Source organism: Octopus bimaculoides, chromosome 24 (assembly GCF_046866305.1).
Source record: "Octopus bimaculoides isolate indiv1 chromosome 24, ASM4686630v1, whole genome shotgun sequence".
In the NCBI taxonomy this organism is placed as follows: Eukaryota; Metazoa; Mollusca; class Cephalopoda; order Octopoda; family Octopodidae; genus Octopus; species Octopus bimaculoides.
In genome coordinates, this window is record NC_142951.1 from 9,182,342 (window position 1) to 9,204,841 (window position 22,500).

General features: G+C 35.9%; 1 protein-coding gene and 1 long non-coding RNA gene across 7 annotated transcripts in view; one reads left to right on the forward strand and one right to left on the reverse strand.

Annotated features, from left to right (window-relative positions):
• LOC106867469 (uncharacterized) overlaps positions 1-22,500 on the forward strand; it is a 1,580,514-nt gene that overhangs the window by 852,573 nt on the left and 705,441 nt on the right. The gene's annotated exons all lie outside the window — the stretch shown is intronic.
• The window catches only part of LOC128250815 (uncharacterized), an 11,863-nt gene continuing 7,505 nt past the window's right edge, over positions 18,143-22,500 (reverse strand). Inside the window, exons 2-3 of the long non-coding RNA XR_008266796.2 lie at positions 20,626-20,705; positions 18,143-18,382 (exon numbers count right to left, since the gene is read on the reverse strand). This is a non-coding gene — a long non-coding RNA (uncharacterized LOC128250815). The remainder of the gene's footprint in view (positions 18,383-20,625; positions 20,706-22,500) is intronic.

Here is a 22,500-nt window from a genome sequence, read left to right on the forward strand (position 1 = left end):
CACCAGGCTCCAATCTAATTTGGCAGAGTTTCTACAGCTGGATGCCCTTCCTAACGCCAACCACTCAGAGAGTGTAGTGGGTGCTTTTACGTGTCACCCGCACGAAAACGGCCACGCTCGAAATGGTGTCTTTTATGTGCCACCCACACAAGCCAGTCCAGGGGCACTGGCAACGATCTCACTCGAAAATCCTATGGGAGCCAGTCAGGTGGTACTGGCAACGGCCACGCTCAAAATGGTGCATCTCATGTGCCACCCGCACAAGAGCCAGTCCAGGGGCACTGGCAACGATCTTACTTGGCTTGCCATATATATATATATATATATATATATATATATATATATATATATTTATATATATATAAACATATACACATATGTATAATGATGATGATGATGATAACCGTTTCAGATTTTGCCCCCGGGCCAGCACTTTTGGGTGAAGGAGTGAGTTGATTATATTGCCCCCAGTGTTCAGCTGGTACTTATTTTAACAACCCCGAAAGGACGGAAAGCAAAGCCAAGCTCCATTGTCAGCTTTGCTATAGTTTGTACAGCTGGAAGCTCTTTTCTAGCATAAACTAGTCTACAGAGTGTACTGGGTGCAATTTTTTCATGGCACTAACATCAGTAAAGTCTTTAGGCAACCTTAGAAGACTAGACTTCCTTAACTGAGTGAGATATAATATATATTTCTTTACTGCCCACAAGGGGCTACACACAGAGGAGACAAACAAAGACAGACAAGGGAATTTAAGTCGGATTACATCGACCCAGTGCATAACAGGTACTTATCTAATCAACCTTGAAAAGATGAAAGGCAAAGTCGACTTTGGTGGAATTTGAACTCAGAATATAATGGCAGACGAAATACTGCTATGCATTTCACTGTTGGTCTGTTTATGTCCCTGTAATTTAGCGGTCCACTGCCCCACCATACCTTGATAACTGGTGTTGGTTTGTTTATGTCCTCATAGTATAAGTGGTCAAGCAGAAAAGAACTGATAAAGCACCAGACTTTAAAACTAGTACTGGGATTGATTTGTTTGGCCAAAAACTTTCCAGACGATGCTCCAGCATGGCCACAATAGTCTTTATGACTGAAACAAGTAAAAGACTGAGCACCATCGAATACATATGTGCGTGTGTGTGTGTGTGTGCATGTGTGTGTGTGTGCGCATGTGTGTGTGTGCATGTGTGTGTGTGTGTGCATGTGTGTGTATGCACGTGTGTGTGTGCATGTGCATGCATTTGTGAGTGTGTGTGTGTGTACATGCGTGTGCGTGTGTGTGCATGTGTGTGTGCATGTGTGTGCATTTGTGTCTGTGTGTGCGTGTGTGTATTTTTTTATCCCTTCCCACAGTTTGATATATGACATCTTCCTCGCTTGTTCCTTTGTCCGCATCTTTGTGTTGCAATGATAATTAAACGATTTTCAACTAATTAAAAGGTTTGATGTAAAGAATGTTGACATCATTAATATTGTAATAAACAAATGAATGGAACGCCACTGCACCCCCCTTCCCGTACCTCCACACAAGGTATTCACTCTTTTCCTCCCTTCTTTTCATGCCGCCCCCTCCTCTTCTGCACCTTTCTTTCTCTTTACTCTCTCTTCTTCCTTTCTGCTCCTCTTTTGCCCCTAGCACTCCCCACTGCTTTGATTGCTTAATATATGACCCCTTTCTGACCCTAAACCCTTGCTGTTAAATACAACCTTCCCCAGGACGGACGACGTATTAATTGCAAAGATAAACAAACAAAATATATAAATATACTGAGTATTAAAAATAATAATAATAATAATAATATGAAGAATAAGAAGAAGAGGAGGAGAAAAGCAAGAAATAAAGAAAAGGGACTTTTATATACTTTTATATTCTTAGATTATAAAGTATAATTTAAAATTAAATAATTTTAAAAATTAAAAAAAAATGGAAAATTTTTTTTATCTTTTTCAATGTGCTGAAATTTTCTTCTTTGCCACGAACAATAATAATAATAATTATTATTATTATAACAACAACAACTGCCAGAACAACATCAACAATTACTACTACTACTACTACTACCACAACCACCACCACCACCACCACCACAATAATAAAAATAAAAAAAAGAATGGATTTATTCTTTCGTTCTGTATAGTCTAAGCTATGATGGCCAAGAAAAATAAAAACATAAAAAAAACAAGGATGAAATTAACATAAGTGGTAAAAAATTATATATAAAAACCAGAAATGTGATTATATATATGTGTGTGTGTATATACATTTATATGTGTGTATGTGCTTGTATTTTGCATATTATGAATGGAGACTCTGGGTAGTTTCTCAGAGAAACCCAGCATTGAATACATTTTGTGTGTGTATATATATATATATATATATATATAATACACACACACACATACATATGTATGTATATAATGTATATATGTGTGTACATCATCATCATCATTACTTAATGTTCATCTTCCATGTAGATGTGTGTATGTATATATTTGTGTGTTTGTATGTATGTATGCATGTATGTATGTATGTATGTATGTATGTATGTATGTATGTGCATGTGTGTGTGTGTATACTCACACATGCATGCAAGGTACATGGAAAAAAAAGCAAACAAACTAGAAGCATGTGGATATTTAAATATATATATGAAAAATAACAGTAAAATACAAAATAATAAAATTATAAATAAGAACCACACATACACACACACTCATGTGCACACGTTTAGATATAGTTATACATATCTGTATACACATTCACGCACATATATAATGAAAATTATAATAAAAATATTGAAAATATCATGAATATAATATAAAACCATAAAATGTGTGTATATATATATGTATGTATGCATATATATATATATGTATGTATGCATATATATGTATATATGTATGTATGCATATATATGTATATATGTATGTATGCATATATATGTATATATGTATGCATGCATATATATGTATATATATATATGCATGCATATATATGTATGTATATATATGTATGTATGCATATATATGTATATATGTATATGTACGTATACATATGTATATATATGTATGCATATACATACGTATGTATATATGTATACGTATATATTTACACACACACGCACACATTATATACATACACAAACACACATCCACCAATATACATATATATATATATATATATATATATATATATACACACACACACACACACACACACACACACACACACACACATATATATGTGTCTGTGTATGTGTACATAAAAGAAATGGAAAAAGATGGAAAAAACTGAGAATGTTTTGAAAATTATGGATCTTAGGATCAACAACATCATGATTTAAAATTAAAGGATCTTTGTTTCCAGCCCCCTTTTAATTAAAATTATAATTCAGAGTAATTGAAGAAGAAAAAAAGAAAAAGAAAAAAACTTAAAACCAAATGAGTAAAACAACAAAAATTCAATAATGACAAGAAATAATTTTGAACTCGTGTTTAAAAATAACATACACATACACATCTACACAAGCATATATTCACACACATAAGCATATACTCACACACATAATTTGATACACACACACTTAAATAGCTTGATACACATACATAATTGCATCTATAGAATATATAAATATATGTAAAATCAAATATATATTTATAAAATTATACACACACAGACACATTCACACATATATATATACATGCATAAACAGTGAAACGACAGGCGTATACACTAATGTGCACACATATACACACACACACACACACATTATACATATACTTGCATACCACATGTACATACATGTACACAAACACAAGCAGTCATGTAATCACAAATTCGCATGCATATACATCAACATGTACATGTAAAAATATGTACATGCACATGCATACACACGTGTACTTACATATAGACCATATACACATGAACACATGTATATACACACAAACATGTACAAGCATAAAGACATATACATAACCAGACGTTCATGCACACAACTACACATATACAAAGTGCATGCGTATTCATATATATATACACTTGTATATACATATACATACACAAATGCACAGATATACACACATATACCTATGCACACGATCATATACATATGAACAAATACACATGTATACATAGATGCTAACACAAACACACCTATATATATATGTTTAGCTGAAAGAGCTCAGATCCTTTTCAGATCTAAGATCCCTAACTCTCTCCTGAAATTTTCAGTAGTTGCAAACATATGTATAAATATATTTTGAAGCATTGGAAAATTTCGCCTATACCTGATGAACTTGTTGATATCTTTCCAGCCTTATAATTTAAGGTCTAAGGAAAATATCTCTTTTACCTTTTTCGGTTTTTACATTTTAGTTTTCACTTTTTCATTTTCCGTTTACCGTTTTTTTAATCTTCCGCATTTTCTATATGCTGCCTTCTCAGCTTTTTCGCATTTCTTCTCTCATTCAATTTTTTAGTTCATTATGATATGTGGTTTGTGACTGATGAATATATTTGAGGTATTTCTCAACATATGAAACTATTAGTAGCACTTAAAGACATGTATTGTGTCCTTTAAATAATATTTATCTCTCACCAGATGGAGTACCTTTTTTGTTATCTTTCTTTCATGGAACAGTACATTTTATATATATGTATATATAGTGAAAATTTACGAAAAAGACAAAGACAGGTGTGTAAACAGCAAACAGATGTATTAGTTTAATGTTCGAGAAGTGAGAAAGTCTTTTACGTTTTGAACCTACGTTCTTCAACAGAAAGGAATACAAAAATAAACAGGGAAAGAAAATAAAGAACGTGTAGTGGCTAGCGATCTATATATATATATCCACACATACACACACACACTCACACACACACATTCAGATACATATATGTAGACATACACAGACATACGTTTATGCAGACACACATACACCCACATAAACAACTACATAGGAAGCAAATATATACATGTGTAAAATCCACTCGCATACACATGCCAAGTCAACTGCACATACACATATACATATATGCACATACACACATGCACACACACACACTTATTAAAGCCCCCCCCCACACACTTATAAAAGCCCCCCCACACACTTATAAAAGCCCCCCCACACACACACATATTTAAGTATACACACACCCCCATATATAGTGACAGTGTTTATACAAAGAAAAAAAAAGCATGTCCACAAATGGATCTCCACCAGTTGAGACGATGAGTATTCAGTTGCTTGATCACCTATACTAATTGCTCGTTGAATTAGCATGTAAGTGGTTGAGTATTCCACAGACACGTGCATCTGTAACGTACTCTTCAGTAATTGGTGAAGTCTCCTATTGTAAACAGCAAATGGGGTTCCACAGCATTTTTGCTGAACAACCTTCACAGATGACTTCACAGATGCCTGTACAGGTGGACAGTGTGTCACATGTCAGATGTCGAAGTGATTGCAGTGCAATGTGAAATGAAGTGTCTTGCTTAAGAACACAATGTGCCACTCAGTCCAGAAATTAAAAAACTCACTCTTGTGATCATAATGACGGGCTTCTTTCAGTTTCCGTCTACCAAATCCACTCACAAGGCCTTGGTCAGCCTGAGGCTATAGTAGAAGACACTTGCCCAGAACTACGTGGCTGGTAAGCAAGCTACTTACCACACAGCCACTCCTGCACCTATATGTACATAAACATGCACAGACACACACACATCTATGTATACGTACACATAAACACACACAAGTACAGGCACGTTCGGCTTACATAAATATGAGCATATAGAAGACAAACACATACATAAACATCTCTTCTCACACACATAACAAATTAACAACACACACACACACACACACACGCATGTATACGCAGATGCTTACACACTCATACACTCGTATACATCCAAACACAAAGATACTTTATAAACTCACACACACACTTACTCACATGCATATGTTTGCACATAATACAAGCATGCACATGATACACGCACAGATGCACATAGACAACTAAAACCACACACAACCAAATGTACAGAACACCTGTGAACGCATACATAAAAGCATACATGCACACATACACATGCATGTACACACAAAAACCTGCACACACACACTTGCACACACACACATGCACACACACACACACACACACACACACACATGCATTCATCTCTTTCCTTGTTTAGGAATTGAATCGAAAGGCAATATTAACCAAGGAATTTAACGAATATTTCTTCTAATCAACCCTCATTAGTCAAACTGATGTTGATTAAAAGCCTTTGAAATTGTTGACACAAACAAATTTATTATAGGGGCTACAAATAAATTAAGGCACACACACACACACATTCATTCGTAGACACACGGGCATATGTGCACGGCTATTCCGTTAATTAAATAATTTTTAATTACACTTACAGAGACGCTTAAAAATAATTTTCATTTTACGTGTGCATTGAGGCTCAGGCGTGGCTGTGTGGTTAGCATGTTTGCTTCTCAACCATATGGTTTCAGGTTCAGTTCTGCTGCATTGTACCTTGGGCAAGCGTCTTTTATTATTGCCCTTGGTCAGTCAAAGCCTTATGAGCAGATTTGGCAGACAGAAACTAAAAGAAGCCTTCCGACAACATTGATTTGGTGGAGAGAGTGAACTGATGTGTGGCAGGAACATTTGGTCACTATAAACAAATCAGTGGTGATGGTCATTTGGCAAAAGCTGAATGCTCATGTGTCGTCTTTGACAGGAGAGTCCTTCATGCATGTGCACACACACGTGTGTGTGTGTGTGTGCGTGTGTGTGTGTGTGTGTGTGTGTGTGCACGTGTGTGTGTGAGTGTCACTTTGTCTTGATATAGCTTGATAGTTGTAATATTCTGTGGAAACAGGTGAGTGTTGGCAACAGGAAGGGCATTTGGCTGTAGAAAATCTGACTCAATAAACTTCATCCATAGAAAAGTGGACATTAAAACAATGATGATGGTGTATATGTGCATATAAGCGTAGACATGGCTCTGTGGTTAAAAAGTTTGATTCCCAACCACATGGTACTGGGTTCAGATCGAATGTGTGGAACATTGGGCAAGTATCTTCTACTATAGCCTCAGGTTTACCAAAGACTTGTGATTGGATCTGGTAGATGGAAACTGAGAGAAGCTTGTTATATATATAGTTAATCTGAAATGGTTAAAATTCTCAGAACCCTTCTACTAAAACTATTAAATTTACAGCACAGAATTTTGTCGGTGAACAGGTTGCGGTCTCAAAGCGATGAAAATATTTTGGCAAATTAAATTTAAATGTTGAAGTGAATCTAACAGTTTTTGTGTGTTTCTTAAATGGCATATAAACGCCTGCCATGCTGCAATTGTTTTTGTTCCAGCGCACGATCTCAGATCAGGTCACTTGCTATGCAAGTACATCTCCGTAATATTAAATTTACTCCATATAATAATTTCAATATTTATTTTGTATATTTATATTTTTAACTATTGCTTATTTATGCTATTTTTCTTTTGTGTATTTTCAGGTAAGTCGCCTGTTATGGTTAAATTTTGTCCATCTTGGTGGATATTTGTTGCCTACCTGGTCTAATGGCAGGGATCTCATTCTTTGCATAAAATCCTTCTTCATTGCAGAAGTAAGTGAAATATCATTCTTCATGTTTTTGTATAGTCTTGATTCCTTTCTTTGATACCAGCAGACTAGACATTCTGCTAACCCTTTAAATATATCACGTGTATCTGTGTGAGTGCATGTGCTTATGTTTGTGTGTGTAGATGATAATTATGCAGTGCACCAAACTAAGGGTTGTACTAAGCCTCTAAATATTTGATATCTATGTGTGTTTGTATGTATCTGCGTGTGTCTACACATCTTGCTTTCTGTATGTGTAGGTATGCATGCATATTGTATCCTTTATGATTGTGTATATGTGTGTGTGTGTGTGTGTGCTGATGTCTTTTATTTCCAACCAAGGTTTCGTTAATTACTTTAACTATCACCTTAAAAGTAAGATCAGGCTGGAAAAGAGATACCTGACACATAGAACGTTTCGTAAAAGATGGCAGAATGTTTGTTTGTTTACGTTCATCGTAATTTGAATTTAAAATATGTATATGTCAGTTTAAAAATTTTGAATCAAGTTTTAAAGCATCTTATGATGGTTTCACAAAAGTGCTGTCCTAATAATGGAATCCTATATTGATAAGCATTTATAGACAACTCTTCTGCTCTTCAGAGATATAAATTTTGAATTTGTATAAAAAGTTTTAGATAACACAACACATTTGTACAAAAAGCCTTAGATAACACAACACCACTAACCAATAAAAGTAAAAATAATAATTCACAAATAATAAATGTATCTAATTCTGCGATAAATAATACGACAATAAATTCAATAACAATACCAGACACCACAAATAATCACATCAATAGTAGACAATATTCATCTGAACAGAAATATAAAAATAAAAATAAAAACTGTTCATGTAAAAATAAAAAAAAAATTATGCCCTTTAAAAGGCAACTGTAGGAAATTTAACGTAATATATAGCTGCATAGTTACAATAATTAATAATGCACGTAGTATGGTATATATAGGTAGTTCTGTATATTTCAAACAAAGATTTTTAGCACATATATACACTCCTTGAAACCAAACATAGCTACCAATACGACGTCATTAGCTACATATATGCATAAACTTAAGAAAAACCAAGTTAACTATAAATTAGATTGGTCAATAATGGATTCAGCCACACCATACACACATAAGTCTAATAGTTGGCATCTCTGTATGAAGGAATCACTGTATATATTATTATGTAAACATAAGAACCTAATAAATTATCAATCAGATGCACTTTCAACATGTAGACATAGGTTTTATAAAACCTTTAATTATTATAGGAGAACTAATAAAGATTTAGATTAATGACTACATAGAGTTTTTTTTTATTAATTTATGATATCAAAATATAAGGTGATACTTACAAATAGATTGATAGATGAATTTATTATAATTATTTGACTATACTCACATTTACAAGACATAAATTATACACTAAATAAAGATTGAACTGACACTCTTGGAATTAGAACCCTTGCATATCCAATCTATAACAAATGGACAATTATAGTTGCATTAAATTTAAAAATCCCCCCCCCCCAAATTTTAATTGGTATCTTCCAATTATAAAAACAAAAAAATATGAAAGAAATGATTTGACCAATTTATAATTTTATAACCTGAAACATAATTTCACATTATGTTATTTAAGTCTATGAATTATATTCGGAATACAAGACAATGTAATGGATTTTATATACAATTATTATGGATTACTACAGAAGAATGACCAAAGAGGCAAGTATGAGTTTCAAGATTCTCTTACTAAAGTCTCTCTACCAAAAATCAAAAGCAGATAATATAATGGATTTTACACATAACTATTATGGATTATTACAGAAGATCAACCAAGGAAGAAAATATGGATTAAAGTCTCATACTAAAGTGTACTTACCAAAATGCAAAACAGTAATTTTTTATTTTTTAATATTTGATTTATATTTCAAACAAACACCTTTTTATGATATTACTTCATATTTAAAAAAAAAAAAAACTACCATTCGATAAATTATACAAATTCAAAATTTATATATCTGAAGAGCAGAAGGGTTGTCTATAGATGCTTATCAATATAGGATTCCATTATTAGGACAGCGCTTTTGTAAAACGATCGTAAGATGCTTTAAAACTTAATTCAAAATTTTATCATCATCATCATCATCATCGTTTAACGTCCGCTTTCCATGCTAGCATGGGTTGGACGATTTGACTGAGGACTGGTGAAACCGGATGGCAACACCAGGCTCCAGTCTGATTTGGCAGAGTTTCTACAGCTGGATGCCCTTCCTAACGCCAACCACTCAGAGAGTGTAGTGGGTGCTTTTACGTGTCACCCGCACGAAAACGGCCACGCTCGAAATGGTGTCTTTTATGTGCCACCCGCACAAGCCAGTCCAGGGGCACTGGCAACGATCTCGCTCGAAAATCCTACAGGAGCCAGTCAGGCGGTACTGGCAACGGCCACGCTCAAAATGGTGCATCTCATGTGCCACCCGCACAAGAACCAGTCCAGGGGCACTGGCAACGATCTTACTTGGCTTGCCGGGTCTTCTCACGCACAGCCCATTTCCAAAGGTCTCGGTCCGTAGTCATCACCTCGGTGAGGCCCAATGTACGAAGGTCTTGCCTCACCACCTCAGCCCAGGTCTTCCTGGGCCTACCTCTTCCACGGGTTCCCTCAACTGTTAGGGTGTGGCACTTTTTCACGCAGCTATCCTCCTCCATTCTCACCACATGTCCATACCAGCGCAATCGTCTCTCTTGCACGCCACAACTGATGCTTCTAATGTTCAGCTTTTCTCTCAAGATACTTACACTCTGACGGGTATTCACATTGACATTACACATCCAACGGAGCATACTGGCTTCATTCCTTGCGAGCTTACGTATGTCCTCAGCAGTTACAGCCCATGTTTCACTGCCATGTAGCATGGTTGTTCGTACGCATGCGTCATACAGTCTGCCTTTTACTCTGAGTGAGAGTCCCTTTGTCGCCAGCAGGGGTAAGAGCTCTCTAAACTTTGCCCAGGCTATTCTTATTCTAGCAGCTACACTTTCAGCGCACCCACCCCCACTACTAACTTGGTCGCCCAGATAGCGGAAGCTATCGACTACCTCTAGTTTTTCACCCTGGAATGAGATAGAAGTTGTTTCCTGTTTGTTTGCAGTCTTTATTGCACCTGAACATCTGCCACAAACAAAAACTAACTTGCTAGTTAACCTGCCTTTGATGTTGCTGCACCTCTTATGTGTCCATAGCTTGCACCGGGTACATCTTATAGAGTTACTACCTACTCCTTTTCTACATACTGAGCAGGGCCATCTACCTGAAGGGGTTTGTGTTTTATCTACCTTCCTACTTATTAGGATTTTGGTTTTAGCTAGGTTGACTCTAAGGCCCTTCAGTTCTAGACCTTGCTTCCACACCTGAAACTTCTCCTCTAGTTCTGATAGTGACTCCGCAATTAGGGCAAGGTCATCAGCATAGAGGAGCTCCCAGGGGCAACCTGTCTTGAACTCCTCTGTGATTGCCTGGAGGACTATGGTAAATAATAGGGGGCTGAGGACGGAACCTTGGTGGACCCCTACCTCTACCCGGAATTCATTGCTGTACTCATTTCCAACCCTCACCTTACTGGCCGCATCTCTGTACATGGCTCGCACAGCTCTCACTAGCCATTCTTCTATCCCAAGTTTCCTCATTGACCACCAGATAAGGGATCGGGGGACCCTGTCAAAGGCTTTCTCCATGTCAACGAAAGCCAGGTACAGAGGTTTATCCTTGGCTAGGTATTTCTCTTGCAACTGTCTCACTAGAAATAAGGCATCAGTAGTGCTTTTACCTGGCACGAACCCAAACTGCATCTCATCTAAATTGATTCGCTCCCTAATTAGTTGGGCTATGACCCTCTCTGTAACTTTCATAACCTGATCTAACAGCTTGATGCCTCTGTAATTATTTGTATCTAAAGCGTCCCCTTTACCTTTGTAGCAGTTGACTATGATGCTGCTACACCAGTCATAGGGTATGACTCCTTCGTGTATCACCTGGTTCGTAATACGGGTGACTAGGCTATAGCCAACACTGCCAGATATTTTGAGCATCTCTGCAGTGATTCCTGATGGGCCGGGGGCTTTCCCGGTCTTCATACTCTTAATTGCTTTATCTACCCTGGTACTATCAACTCGGATAGCTGGTCCCTCTATTGGGTCGACATAAGGCAGGCTCTCTTTCTCCCATTCATTCTCTTTATTAAGCAATCTATCGTAGTGGCATCTCCAGACCTCTTTCTTTGCATCCTCATTTAATGCAAGCGTACCATCATCCATGCGAACACATTTCTCTCCTACAACATCACTATTCTCTCTCCTACACTGTCTTGCAACCCGAAATACCTCGAGTCTTTGGTCCTCACGGCGCAGAACATTGGCAAATCTTTCCTTATCTGCTTCCCCTCTGGCTAAATAAACCTGTCGCCTAGCCTCCCTTCTGGCACATTGGTACAATTCCCTGCTACCACCCTTCTTCCAGTCCTTCCAAGCTTGTTTCTTTTGTCTAATAGCCCTGTCTACCTCCTTGTTCCACCACCACGTTACTCTGGGTTGGGAGGGGACCTTACACTACCCACAAATCTGGTCGGTGGCTTTCAACAGGTTGTCCCGCAGAAATCTCCAATTGTCTTCCACGTTGTATGATGCTATATCCCCTTCTATTTCGTTAAATGCTTCAAGTAACTTGTCTCTAAGTCTCTGTCCGTTTGCAGGGTCTTTAAGCTTCCACACCCTTCTTCTCCAAGCCTGTCTAATTCTGGGCACCCATTTTGCCTTGATCCCAAAGTCGCTAACTACTAATCTATGTTGTGGGGTACATTCTTCGCCAGGGTAGGTTTTGGCATTTATATATATATATATAGAAAGCGCATTCCAATCTATGCACCTGTCTCCACATGTGTGCCCTTTTACACATGAGTCCACCTAGCTGTTTGGCTGTGAACGTCAAGACAAGAAAGAATACAATGGTCGGCCAACTTCAATTTATATTATATATATATACATATACATAAAAACACATACATACATACTCACAGTGCTTCTTTCACTTTCTGTCTACCAAATCCACTCATAAGCCTCTGACAAACTAAAAAAACCATTAGCAGAAGCATGACATACAGTATCAAATCACACTTGCTTTAAACGTTCTGACTGACGAGGGGCTACTCATCCAAGAGAAGGTAACTCCATACAAATCTTCACCCTGAAGACTATGAATTCTTATCCTACTCCACATTTAACAGCAATCGCTGCGTATTTACAAGCGTTTTCACTCTCATCCATTATGATATTATTTTATAAAGATTTTTTTTTTGGGGGGGGGGTATCATTATAAAGACTTCTTGCATCAGACCAATACATGTTTGAAGGGTTTTTGTTTCGGCTCTTATTAAACTAGGCTTTTGTGCTTCATGAACTGATAACGCCATGATGTATGGCCGGTAAAATCTTGTAAACTACTAACGCATGCAATCCTCTTTGCTTCAATAATTATCATATTTGTTGAAATGGATCGTCCTTACCTTCTCTGTTTCACAACCCGTTTCTATAGTTTATTTTCAAAATCTTGCTGTTTCAATTTTTTTTTTGTTCCTGCATCCCGGAAATTGCATTTATCATTTTTAATTATTTCCAATTTTTCTTCTTGATCGAAATGAACCATGAATCATTTTTTTTTCTTTCTCTGTTGGTTGAGGACCAAAATATCTTTTGGCAGATTTCTTTCATTTTTTTTCTTTTTTTTTTAAGTGGGTTGGGGGTGGGGGTTTGCATAATTAATCACACATAATTTAGATTCTGCTGTGTATGGCAGTCTCTTTTCTTAGACATCATAAAGAGTTGAAAATATAGAACAAAAAAAAAAGAAAGGATAAACAAACAAACAAACAAACAAACTATTTTGCTCCCTGTGCCTAAGATATGGTGCTTTGACTTTCAGTTACGCATCCAACTTGACAGTAAGCACGTGCTAGACTGCTGAATAACCAATAAAAATTGGAAAACCGATTAGGCAATTGCCAATGCTGAGTGCATTAAGCACTTTGATTGGTCAGCCACATTACACGTTTGAAATACAAGGCAAGCTCTCAAAAACGATTTTTTATTTGTTAAAAATTTTAGGCCTGAAGTTTTTCAAAAAACTAGAATGGTCTTATTCTACTCCACATTTAACAACAATCGCTCTGTGTTTACAAGCTTTTTCACTCTCGTCCATTATAATATTGTTTTATAAAAATTTTTTTAGGGAGCATTTTAAAGATTTGTGTTTTTAATAGAAAAAGAAAAAATAATTACTATTATCATAAATAACACATTCAAATGAACTGTACTATGCATTGTTATTCAAATACATTTTCACCTCTTGTCCCATCTTTAATCATCAGTCACAGTCCTCTCACACTCTTATGAAAATACCCACACTTGCCTTCCCCCGACCCCAATCCACTGTCCATATTATCTCTTATACTCACCTTCTTGTGTCTTGTATCTCTGGCACTCTGTCACCACCATCACTATCTTTGTTCCAGCTACTCTCAATTACAAATATCCTTGTTTCAGCTTCTTTCAATCGTATATGTAGAAGGTTAGCTATATACCTCCTTTATAACTAGAAAACCTGTTCTTGTCCCTCTGCCATATTTTAACCTTCAGCATCTGGCATAATGCCACCTCCCTCTCTCTCACTTGCTCTCACTCTCTCTCTGGGATACCTCCCACTCAATTGAAAGGGCTTATTTTTTTCTCTCCTTTTCCCCACAAGTTACTTGGCCTAACCCCTAGTGCTGGTGTCACAAGAAGAGCACTCATTTTACGCTCAAACAGTTTAGTAGCGGGCATCAAACTGTGGGGACCACACAAGAACCTAACAGCTCATTGCATCCTATCAAACTACCCTACTTATTCCAACATGGAAAACAGACATTATACAGACTGTCCTCATTTAACGACCTACCTATTTAACGACCACTCGGAGTTACAATGAACTTTACGAGCCGTCATTAAGAAAAGAAGATAACAAAGCAAACAACACTGACGGGATTTTTCATGCATTTTGATGTCAAGAATGAGTTGCTTTTGTAATCTTTATCCAAAGTAAAACAAATTTATTATGTTTGAGTTTCCTTTAAACCTTTTCACCTTTTCTATATAATCCTGAGAAAAGTTTATTTGGCATCTTATGTACTGGGTCTGGAATCACAAACATACTTATGATGTCTGAGCTACAATAATACAGTATCCATATCCTAACTTTTAAGGTTTTCCTTGTGATAATCTTACAGTTACTTATTCATTTTTCAACAATTTATGTTAGTGATTCTTGGCCCTGTATTGCATATACTTTATACAGTACGGTATTCTGTTTTCATAAAAAGAAAATACGTTCCCTATGAATATTCGTTTAACGATGAATTTGCTTAACAACGGGGCTGTTGGAATGTAACTCGGTCGTTAAATGAGGACAGTCTGTAGATAATGATGATGACAATGATAATGGTTATATCACTTGAAATCACAAGCAACTTTACAGAATCCATTTGTTTCTTTTAGTCTTTTACACCTTTCAGAAGTCTTAAGCAATTTTCTCTGATTCTTTAGTCTTTTAGTAAAATCTCCAAATAGGTCCACCATGGGCACCTTATATATTTTCCCCTGTGCTGACTGATTATTCAGGTGTCCTGTATTAATGTACTAAGAAGGGTGCTTTATACCCTGGTTGTGCTGAACAATATTTCCCACATACAGTCACGGCTAAAATTTTGGAACATAAGTTTGATAATTAGAATTTTTATATTAACCCTTTAGCATTTAAACTGGCCGTTTCTGGACCAAATATTCTACCTGCTTTATGTTCAAACTGATCAGATCCAACCTCTTACACCTAGCCTACCACGTTATTCTAAAAAGAACCAATGACACCATTGAAATCTTAGAGTTGTGAGATAATGCAGGATTAATTCAAAACAATGTGAATGAATAAGCAATATAGATGATAGAATAATCTGAATGCTAAAGGATTAAACCAGTTATATCTGACCCAAGTATTCTACCATTTTTATGTTTGAACTGGCCAGCTCTAACCTGTTACACTTACCCTACTATGCAATTCTAGAAATAAATAGTCACACCATTGAAATCCTCAAACTATGAGATAATGCATGATTAATTCAAAACAATGTGAACACATAAGCATTGTATTTGACAGATTAATCTGAATGCTGAAGGGTTAAATGCTCAAAGTTATATTCAATTTGCAAAGTATTATAACTTAGCCAAATGTTTGGAATATAGGTTTGAAAATTAGAATTTTTATATTAAATGCCCTGTTGACTGAACACTATTCAATTTTTTTTCTCCGTGTTTTTCTCCTTGTCTCCGTATTCTTTCTGTTGAAGAGCGTAGCTCGAAATGTCAAAGACTTTCCGTATTCCCGAGCGTCATACTAATACATCCTTTTGTTATTTACACCACCTGTCCTCGTCTGTTGTTGTTTTTTCGTATATTCTCCCATATATATATATATATATATATATATATATATATATCTATATATATATATATATATATCTATATATATATATATATATATATATATATATATATATATATATATATATATATATATATATATAGAGAGAGAGAGAGAGAGAGAGAGAGAGAGAGGGTGTCCACAAAGTTTGGGTACATGGAGTAAATAAAATCATAACATAAACAATTAAATATAAGAAATAATAATTTTATTTACTCAAGGTACCCAGACTTTGTGAATACCTTGTATATATATATATATATATATATATATATATATATATATATATATATATAATTTTGAATTTGTGTGAACGTGTATGGAATAATATATCAGTTGAATAAAATGAAAACAGTCTGGTTTTCACGTTTTTTATTATTGTATTTTAACAAAATTAGTGCTTTCATACATTGTGTACATTTGAAATCTGATGAGTGCGCTATGTATGAAATTGCTAATTTTGTTTAAATACCATAATAAAAAAACGTGAAAACCAGACTATTTTTTAACTTTATTCAACTGATCTATATCTATATGTGTATGTATATGTACATATGTGTGTGTGTGTGTGTAGACAGCTCCATAAAGAAGTGCTGATTACACAGAGTGGATGGAACTTGTGGCAGAGGGAGACTAGGAAGTCATGGAACGAAGTTCTGAAGAATGATCTCTGGATACTGAACTTTATGGAAGAGATGACAAAACACCAAGATGTCTGGTGTTTTGCTGTACTCAAGAAGACGCATCATTTGCAGAAGTGTTACTGCTGCTCCCCCTACTGTAGAAGATCAGCCTGCAAGAGTTCTATCCCAGCACCATGTAAAAAGCCCTTGTGTTGGTTCCACATAAGAAGCACCCATTCTGGCACCACATAATGGCACTTGTGCCAGCTCCATGTAAAAGAATATGTGCCAGTCCCTTGTGAAAAACACCCAGCACGCTCTCTGACATCGTTGGTCTGAGGAAGGGCAGATCAGCCAGAGAGAGGAAGGCAAATCAGACTGGAACCTGGTGGAGCTCTCCTGCTTGCCAGCTCTGGTCAAACCGTCCAACCCATACCAGCATGGAAAATGGTTGTTATAAGATGATGACGATATATTTGGCATGTGATAATGAAGATGATAGGAATGATGAAATTGATGATGAGGAAATCGATGATGATGATGATGAAGATGTTGATAATGAAGATGATGGCGATGAAAATGATAACGATGATGATGATGATGATGATGATGATGATAAAGATGATGATGAAGTTAATGATGATAAAGTTGATGATAAAGGCGGTGATGATGGTGAATATGGGTGGAGGCGCAATGGCCCAGTGGTTAGGGCAGCGGACTCGCGGTCATAGGATCGCGGTTTCGATTCCTAGACCGGGTGTTGTGAGTGTTTATTGAGTGAAAACACCTACAGCCCCACAAGGCTCTGGCAGGGGATGGTGGCGAACCCTGCTGTACTCTTTCACCACAACTTTCTCTCACACTTACTTCCTGTCTCTGTTGTGCTTATATTTCAAAGGGTCAGCCTTGTCACACTGTGTCACGCTGAATATCCCCTGACAACTACATTAAGGGTACACGTGTCTGTGGAGTGCTCAGCCACTTGCACGTTAATTTCACGAGCAGGCTGTTCCGTTGGTCGGATCAACTGGAACCCTCGACGTCGTAAGCGACGGAGTGCCAACTAAAAACTAAGATGGTGATGACAAGTAGAAAGAGAGAGAGAGAGAGCGAGAGAGAGAGAGAGAAATTAATATAAAATGAGAATTGAATACCTCATCATGTGTTTATCTCAAAATATAGACTTCAGAATCACTTTCTATTTATTTATATATTTATTTTTTTTCCTTCATATCCAACAATGTTTTCCTTTCATTCAAATACTTTTACATTTGTATTTTTCCCCATTTTTCTTTTTACTCTTTTTTTTTTCCTTTTTGTCAATATACTTTCTTTCTTTCATTTATCCTTACTTTGCTTTTTTTTGCCCCTCCCCTCATTTCTCTTATCTTTGATTGGTATGTTGTTTTATTTATTTATTGTTTTGGTTGTAGCTGCTTTCCTTCCTCCTCCTCCTCACTGGTTGGCTGGTTGGCTGGTCAGTCAGTCGGTTGGCTGCCTGGCTGGTTGTCTGTCTGTCTGCCTGGCTGGTTGTTTAAATTTATAATTATAGAAATTAAAAGTCTGTTTTTCATATATATATATATTTTTCATAAATTTAGTTTTTAATAATTTTTTTTTTTATTTGTCAGACCACCGATATCTGATCTGACACAAAAAGATTAAAAAAACAAAAAACAAAAATAAAAAAAAATCATTAAAAAAAAATTAATACCCCTTTTATCTATTTTATCCTGTTTTTCTCTATTTATTTATTTATTTACATAATTTACCATGTTTTCCTCATTTTTGTTTTAATTTCAAAAAAAAAAAATTCTTCTTCTTCTTCATGGGTCAATTAAATCGTCTACATCTCTTCCCCGCCTTTAAAATTTGAAACCCTGTGCCAAAGTTAGAAACCATTATAATTGTTATCATTGTTGAAGCTCATTACTATTATTATTGTTATTATTATTATTATTATTAGTAGTAGTAGTATCATTGTTGTCTTTTCAATGGTTATTATTACAGCTATTATTATGATTGTTGTTATTTATTATTAATATTACTATTACTATCATCATCGTTACAGCTGCTATTTCTAATATTTCTTTATTATCATTATTTTTCTCATCACCATGATTATTATTATTATCATTACTATTATCGTTAATATTATTATTATCTTAATTCTTCCATTGCTTACGATGATTATTATTATTATTATTAACTTTAACATCATCATCTTTATTATTATTATTATTATTATTATTATTATTTTGCTTGTTTTGAGCATTTTCTTTATTTTTAATTTCCATATCTAATTTTTTAAATTTTACTTTGCACATTTTTAATGTTTTTATTTTATTTTAATATTTTTTTTTGCCAGTTAGTTTATTTATTTCCTTTTTATCTATTCATTTTCTTTCTTTTGCTTCTTTTTTCTCTATAATTTTGGCAATTTGTTCGTTAGTAATTTTCGGTAACACTCTCTAATTATGGGGGAAGGATTCTGGTAATGTACATTAATTGATCCTAGTATCATACGTAGAGGTGGCAGCGGTGGTGGCCATGGCAGGTGAATGAGATGACTAGTCTTAGAATGCTGATCTTGTTTTTGCAGGAGGAAAACAAAAATAAAGAACAAAAAAAAGACAAAAGAAAAACAAAAGAAAAACTAACCTTCATGTTTATTTGACACAAAGCAAACACATTAACACTTTTCTACAACTCCTCCTTTTCCTCCCCCACCTTTTCTTCCCCCAAACCATTTGCTTCTCAACTTACCTTTTCTCCTCCTTTTCCTCCTCCTCCTCTCTCTCATCTCCATTATGTCATTCAAGTGCTGCCACTCCTCAATATTTCTCTCCATCTGATTCTAGACTAGCCAAACTTCCAGTCCGTCTGCCATCAAGGTCTTCGCCCCCTGTTTTTATTTTTGTCTCAACAGTCAATAACAAACCTAGTTTTAACCTCTTTTGACACCATAAACTTTGTCTGTTTATCAGAACCAGCAATTATTATTGATGAACTGACTAAATCGTTAACGCACCGGGCTAAATGCTTAGCGGCATTTCATCTGTCACTACGTTCTGAATTCAAATTCTGCCAAGGTCGACTTTGCCTTTAATCCTTTTGGTGGGGGATGGGGTCAATAAAATAGGTACAAGTTGTGCATTGGGGTCGATTTCATTAACTTAACTCCACCACTCTCAAAGTTGCTGGCCTTGTGCCAAAATTTAAAAATGATATTATTATTATTATTATTATTTTTATTATTATTATTATTATTATTAATGCGGTGAGCCGGCAGAATCGTTAGCATGCCAGATGAAATGCTTAGCAGCATGTCGCCCATAGTTACAGTCTGCTGAGGCCTACTCTACCTTTCATCTTCTTGGTGTCGATAAAATAAGTACCAGTTAAACACTGGGGTCGATATAATTGACTCATCTCCTCCCCCAAAATGGCTGCCCCTTTCGCAAAATTTAAAACTATTATTATTATTATTATTATTATTATTATTATTATTATTATTATTACTATTACTATTATTATTGTTATTGTTATTGTTATTATCATTATTATTATTGTTATTATTAAGGTAGCAAGCTGGCAGACTTGTCAGCACACTGGGTAATATGCTTAATGGCATTTTGTCTGTGCGTATGTCTGAGTTTAAATTCCACCAAGGTGGTGCTCCAGCATGGCCGCAGTCGAATGATTGAAACAAGTAAAAGAGCAAAGAGTAAAGAGAGAGTAACAATAATAAATTAAATCAGTTGCTTACCTTGTGTTATCAGTTGTACATGATTGTGTGTGTGTGTGTAGCCATGATTTCAGCCGAATTGCAGAAATACCACTGAATGTCTAAAGCATGAAAAAAAAAAACAAAACCCCACAAAATTCAACAACACCATTTAATTTACCGATGGAGTTAGTAGCATAGAAGAAAACAAAGCGCTTTTTTGATAAGTGCAGGATTACTAATGACAGGAGAATGATACAGGAAAATACAGAAATGAACTTGGTTGTTCTTAGTAATCGAAACAAGTATGAAAAATGTATTAAATGTCATTTTTACAAATTTCCTTTCTTTAATTAATAAACAGCCTAATTTTTCTGAAGTTATTATGCAAAGATTATAAGAAAAAGTTTCTTATATTTAGGCGCAGGAGTGGCTGTGTGGTAAGTCACTTGCTTACCAACCACATGGTTCCGGGTTCAGTCCCACTGCATGACACCTTGGGCAAGTGTCTTCTACTATAGCTTCGTGTCGACCAAAGCCTTGTGAGTGGATTTGGTAGGCGGAAACTGAAAGAAGCCCGACATATATATATATATATATATATATATATATATATACGAGAATAAACAAGCGGAAATTGCAAGGATAATCTGGATCTCGACTGAGGAAAGAAAACTCCGAATGACCTGTCCTTGTTTTCTTTGTATCGTCTATGTGGATGTTTCATCCCTTTCTTGTATCACCTAAGTGTCTGGATGTTTTGCGTTCTTGTCCCATTCTGTATTGTTTATATATATGCATATATATATATATATATATGTGTGTGTGTGTGTGTGTGTGTGTGTGTGTTTGTCCCCCCGCCATTGCTTGACAACCGATGGTGGCGTCTCTACGTCCCCTAACTTAGCGTTTCGGCAAAAGAGACCGATAGAATAAGTACTAGGCTTACAAAGAATAAGTCCTGGGGTCGATTTGTTCGACTAAAGGTGGTGCTCCAGCATGGCTGCAGTCATGGCTGAAACAAGTATAAGAATAAAAGTATAAAAATCGTTTCATCAGAATTTGATCTCATGAATATTGCTATTTCATGTAATAATATATGCAACTACTTATTATGACACATATGGAACCTGGCACATCAAAATTTTGGGTCTGAATCAGCATGCATCTTTACAAGGACGCCACAAAAATCAATAGTTGCATACATTATAACATCATAATATAGCAATATTCATGGGATTGTATGTTGATGAAACAATTGTAAATTGATGTAAAAAAAAAAATACTTGCTCCATCAATTCTTTTTTTATATATACACATATAGATGTACATCTGTATATATGCATCTCTCTCTCTCTCTCTCTTTCACTCTTTTTCTTCCATTTTTATCATTTTGTTTTCGTCCATTGCTAATAACCCTGACCAAGGCAAACCCTTATAGGATCTGATGCTTTGCAGGTAAATATGCAGGATGTCACTACAAGAAGCTGAATATGACGTTATGGTCGGACGATGTTGGTGGTGTTGGTTGTGGTAGTCATGGTGATGTTAGAGATGCTGGTTTTTGTGTTGGTAGTAGCTGTGCTGTGGTGTTGGTGGAAGTGGTGGCTGTGGTGCCAGCAGCAGTAGTGGTAGTGACGGTAACGGTATCAGGTGAATGGGTGGTGGGGTAGCAGTGATGATTATGGTAGTGTTGCTCATGATGATGATGATGGTGATGGTAGTGGTTATGATGATGATGATGATGATGGCGATGATAATGGTGCTGGTGATGATGATGATGATGATTGCATTAGGGTACCAAACAATAATATTGTGTACAGTGGGGTGGTGGTGGTGGTGGTGGTGGTGGTGGTGGGGTCTGAGGTGGGTGTGGGACAATGTGAAGGGAAGGAGATGTCTCCGATCTCTCATGCC